The sequence below is a fragment of the Urocitellus parryii genome, chromosome 10, assembly GCF_045843805.1.
Source record: "Urocitellus parryii isolate mUroPar1 chromosome 10, mUroPar1.hap1, whole genome shotgun sequence".
Lineage (NCBI taxonomy): Eukaryota > Metazoa > Chordata > Mammalia > Rodentia > Sciuridae > Urocitellus > Urocitellus parryii.
In genome coordinates, this window is record NC_135540.1 from 135,778,679 (window position 1) to 135,784,678 (window position 6,000).

Here is a 6,000-nt window from a genome sequence, read left to right on the forward strand (position 1 = left end):
AAATAAAAAATCATTAAAAATTATACTGAAGATGTTTATACTCATAAATATAATAAAATAGGACATTTAGACACTACACATAAATTTTTAAAAATGGATATTATAGGTCAAATCTAAAAAGGATAAGAATATGTATGTGTGTGTGTGTGTGTGTGTGTGTGTGTGTGTGTGGAGAGAGAGACAGTTATTTATATATGTGGTTGTGCATTCCAAGAAATTATCTCTTAAACTGCAAGGAGTTGGTGCTAAACAGATAACCTTAGGAGAACTTAGGCATTCTGCTATATTCAGATGATATTTTTTTAAGTTTTCCATCAATCTTGAATATTGTCCTCCTAGATCTAAGGCAAGTTATTTTCAAATCCTGAGGTTTGCCAAGGTTTCTTTTTAAAGAATTGCTTCTCATGTGATTCATTAACCTAGGTTTTCATTTCTCAGAAGGGCTCTGGGTCAATCTTTTCAATCCCTGGTGGATATTGCCTGTTGTTGCTAACAGCTAAGTGTTGAGACACAGATATATTTGAAATTTTTCTTGCATAGATCTAGAGATTGATGGAGATAAAGTGTTTATACCTCTTGTCTTCCAGTATGTGACATAAAATGCAGTGTTTTCTTGCATGGCTGTTGATTCTTTTCTTTAAGTTGATCTACTTAGAGGTGCTGAGGTTTTTCTCAGTTCTGAACCATTGGCTTTAAGTCATAAAAATCATTATTTCATAGTCTATTTTCATATCATAAGTGAACATAATGCCAGCGCATCATGCAGTTTTATGCTTCCCAAAATGGCAAAATACATAGTGAGAAAAACTACTCATTAATATTTGTAGTTTGAAGATCATGTAGTAATTTCACTGACTGATGTCTAAATTCACCATAGAAAAGAAACTTAAATTGTCTGTAGTGTGGTTTCTGCACATGAGAGTAGTACAGATTTTATTCTTTGTTCAACCCCATTTGGAATTCAAAATCAAATATTTACAAATAACGACTTCACACTTATTATGTTAACATTTAAGTCACTTTGTAGATTAGCTGATTTTAATTTCCAGAAATGTGCCTTTAAAGTAATTCTCATAATCTCCAACAATGCTTTTAGAAATGTCCTACGTGCAAAAGCATCATTTCTTGCAAAAAGGAAATGTCAGATGGAAAAACACTAGCTTAGAAGTTTGTTTCCTGTTCATTCTGGAGTAAACGTATGAATAATGATATATATAGTTTAAGGTGGCTAAAGATACGTGAAAGATAAAAATAAAGGTACACTGTTTTGACAGTCCCCATTTCCAGAAACTAAACATAAGAAAAATGTCTTAGTCAAGGTTCTCTAGAGGAACAGAATCAACAAGAAGAAGAATGATAAAAGGGGGACTTATTAGGTCGGTAAGTGACCAGAAGCTGGATAGTCTACAGTGGCCATCTGCAGGCTGGGGAGCTAGAAGAGCCAGTAGCTGCACAGTCAAGAGGCTGAAGCCCCGGAACAAGAGAGATCAACAATGCTACCCTAATTCAAGAGCAAAGGGTTCTGGAGAATCTGCTTTGGAAGAGTGAAGAAGCGAGAGTCTGCTATTCTCAGAGGATTAAAGCAGCAATCAAGAACCCATTCAAGAAGAAGTGAGTTTGCATCTGCTGCTGCTTCCTTGCTCTTCCAACTTTTAGTCCATCCAAGCCATCATCCTATTGGTTGGTGCTGCCCACACCTAGAGAGGGTCTCCATTTCAGTTGGCTAACCCACATGCCAATCATTCCTAGACACACCTTCACTGACACACCCACAATCTTCTTAATCCTGAACATCTCTTAATCTAATCAAGTTGACAATTCAAATTAACCATTACAAAAAATAAGTGTATGTGTTCCTCATATTAAAAAACCTCAAGAATTATCAGGTGAAAGGGGATATGATTATCTTCTTTTGATCTAATTGCATGTTTGTGGACAGAAAAAAAAAAAAACACTCCGTTACTCACTTTTTTATTTTCTGTGACTACTAGAAGCTTCGGTTGTCTTTAATGAGAAACATTGATATCCAGTAGGAAAGTGGGTTTTTAAAAGTTAAATAAACAAAAAGTGGATCAGTCAAAAGGAAAAAAATACAACAAAAAGGGAGATTTCGGCTTAATATGAAAAAGTAATTAAACTGGGTGTGGTGGTGAAGCCTCTAATCCCAGCAACTCAAGAGGCTGAGGCAGAGAGATTGCACGTTTGAAGCCAGCCTGGGTAATTCATTGAGGCTTTGAACAACTTATCGAGAAATAAAAGTTCTGGGGATGTGGCTCTGTTACCACCAGAACTGACCAAAGAGAAAATAAGTTGCTACTCTAGGTTGCTGGAGCCCCACTGCTAGGAGTGTCTGAGCTTCCAGCTTCCAGACGGAGGGCCCATGCCTTCTTTTCATGTATGGGTCAGACTGGATTGGGGCTGTGGAACTCTGTGTCCTGGTGTTCCTGATTCTCACGTTCTCATCAAGACACATTCCATTATAACCTCTTTTCAGAGGATTTCCATTTGGAACAAGAGTGGGTTGATTAAAGTGAACCCAGGGGCATGATGTGATCAATGCACATTGGAGCATGAATATCTAACAGCAACCCCTAGACAACCACAGCTGAGGAGAACATTTCATAACACAGAAAAGAAACAACTTCTTAACATTACAGGGAGCTTTTTTAAATTTGCAAAACTTTTTTTTTTTTCTTCAGAGTACAACCAATGAGTTTCTTCCGTTCTTAATCAAAAGCAGAGATTATCAATGAAAGTAAAAGTCCTTTTAATGCAGACACAGTCCTATGTAACCTATAATGATCTTAGTTCATTTTTTCTGGTTATCAGAATTTTGATTTCCTTGTTAGGAATAGTCTGTTTGAATTAGGTAACACTGCCTGAAAGAATGTCAGGTGTTAAACATGGGCACATGTAAAATGCTTTATTGGATATGAGAGATCCCACAGATGGAATGAAATGCATACCATTTATTAGTTAACAGAAAGGTATATAAACATGTAGGATATAAATGCACACAATAAATATACTCAGGCACAAGCACACACATTCACATAGTCTGTCGTATATCTGATACTAACTGACAATTTCACCTCACTACCACACTGGGGAAGAAACAAGTATCAGTGAAGATACTACAGGTGAAAAGACTAGGAATTATTGTCATTATTAACACATAAATTAATGAAGTGTCTAATGTGATAGACCAAGTAAGATGAAGTTGTGAGGAATTCATAAAATGCAGCAGACAGAATTGGAAATATAATTATATTAGAAGTGAGAGAGAAAGTTCTAGAAATGACTTTGAATTATCTAGCTCCATAAACAAGTAGAATAATATGTTAGTGAGATTTTGTGTCTTTTTGTTAGTCAGATTTCCATCACTGTGACAAAATGCCTGAGATAAAAAAACTTAAAAGAAGAAAGATTTGTTTTGACTCATAGTTTCAAAGGTGTCAGTCCATAGTCACTTGGCTCTATTCATGGTGAAGAGGGTGTGGTAGAGCAGACCTCTTCACCTCATGGTGGCCAGAAAGCATAGAAAAAGAGAGATAGAGAGAGGGAAAAGGCCTGGGGACAAAAATCAACCATTCAGGAGTACACCTTCAATCATCTACTTCCTCCCACTAAGGCCCACTTTTCACATTTTCTATGACCTCCCTGCAGCCCATGAAGTTGTGAATTCATAAGTGGGTTAATTTCTTCTTGAAATCAAAGCCCTCATGATTCCATGACCAAGACCCTACTTCTGAATAGTGTTTCATTGGGGACCAAGCCATTAACACATGAATTTTAGGGGTCATTTTTGATCCAAACCCAATAGTTACTATAACAAATACCTGAGATAGTCGATCTATAAAAACAAAAAGGTCATTTTGGCTAATAGTTTTGGAGGCTTCAGTTCATGATTGGCAGGCTCTGTTGCTTTTTAACATGTGGTAAGGTAGCCTGGCAAATAAAACCCCCTTTCTCATGGCTGGGGAATGAAAGAGAAGAGGTGACTCAGGTCCCAGGATATCCTCAAGGACACCCCCACCCATCACATAAACCCCTCCCACTAGGGCCCATCTCTCAAAGGACCCGCTGTCTCCCTCTGGTGTCAAGCTGAGGACCAAGCCTCTACCACATGGAAATTTGGGGCACATGTAAGACCCAAAGCATAGCAATAAGGAAAGAAAAGAGGAGCGCTCATCATTAGCTGCCAGTATTACTATTCTGGAGTTCAAGGAGCATTTCTGAAAAGAATGCAAGACCACTCCTGTGTCAGTCAGGAGGCCAGGATAGGTTACAAGAACAAGTGACCAAGGGACCCCAAATCTTAAGGGCTAAAACGACAATTACATATTTCTTATTCATGCTGCATGACACAGCAGGACAGAAGGCAAGGGGTGTGGGTCAGGGGTTTTTCATTGAACCACTGAGAAACCTGGGCTGATGGAAAGGCCAGTCAACATACCCACAGAGTGGAGAACTGGAGGGTCTGCACTTGTAATCGAATACTAGCCCCTTATCACGGCTGCTCATAGTCCCTGATCCAGAAATGTTCACGCAGGCTCTGCAAAGTTATCAAATTTCAATTCTGCCCTGCTCCCCAAAAGAAGAGGGTTAGAGATACCCAGAAAACAGAATCAGATATTACCACAAATCTCATGCTTCATTATTGTGATCACTCCAATTTTACCTATAAATAAAACTCTCCTTTGATTTGCATTAAAGCTTTTGTGCGGCAAGCGCTGATTCCCCAAATGAAAGGAAGTGGTTTTCTTTGTTAACATTTATATTTAGCAACAGAATACAAGACATCTTTGCTAGGACAGTTGTCTTTATTTCCTATTCTACCCAGAGCCTGATCTAATTATCAATGATATTAGCAGAACCAAAAAGAAAAAGACCAAAGCTTTCATAATCATATCACGCTAATCCCTTGATTTTCACTGCTGCCTGTCATCAATCTGCACAATGACATGCATTTAGGAAGAAAAGAGAAATTTAGTCTTTATCCCTAAGAGCTGATATTGCAGTGCTCCCTGAGCCCCAGAAATAATCTCCTCTTCTGATGAATGTCTTTCTCTGGGGCTGGCCATTTGATGTAGTAGGATAACCCAGGATTGAGAGTTAAAAGGGTCTGAATCTCATTCCTAGCTATATCATTTACTAGCTATGGAATCTCGAGCAGAATAGCTTACTTCCCTGTGTCTTCATTTTCTCTGTGTACAACCAGAGTGGAAAAATGGCATTTCATACATGGAAGATATGCAATGAGATTTCATTTTGTTCCTGCATTCATTCATTTTTCTCTCCTGCTTCCTTCTTTCCTTCCCTCCTAACTTCCCTCCAATCCTTACCACTGTAGCTTGACTTTTTTTTTTTTTTTTTTTTGGCAGGGGGATTGAACTCAGAAGCACTCAACCATTGAGTCACATCCTCAGCCTTATTTTGCATTTTATTTAGAGATAGGGTCTCACTGAGTTGCTTAGCACCTTGTTTTGGCTGAGGCTGGCTTTGAACTTGTGATCTTCCTGCCTCAGTCTCCCAAGCCTCTAAGATTACAGGTGTGTGCCACTTCATCCAATTTTTAATTACATTTTAACTCCATGATAATCATTTGGGCATATGTATGCATAAGGTCACATTATCTGCTGCTCACTACAGCACCTGGCAATCCTGTGCCAGATGCTGTATCAAAGGGAATCCATTTTACAGATGGAGAACCAGGATCAAGCTCTTGTTGACCGGCAAGGTATATGAAATGACAACATTTGGTAACATAAGTCATTGAAATTGTACAGCACTGTTTTCTTAATAATTATAAACCCTTGCAGGAAGAATCTATTTCATTTTTTTTATCCTCATAATATCCAGACTAAGATGTCATCATGGCAGGACCCCAAGCAGTGGTTGTTATCACCTAGCTTTTGCAAGCCCATTCATGAGAAGCTCTAGGAGGTGAGGATACATATTACAATGTTTTAAACATCTGCACACTTATGGGTGTTAGGG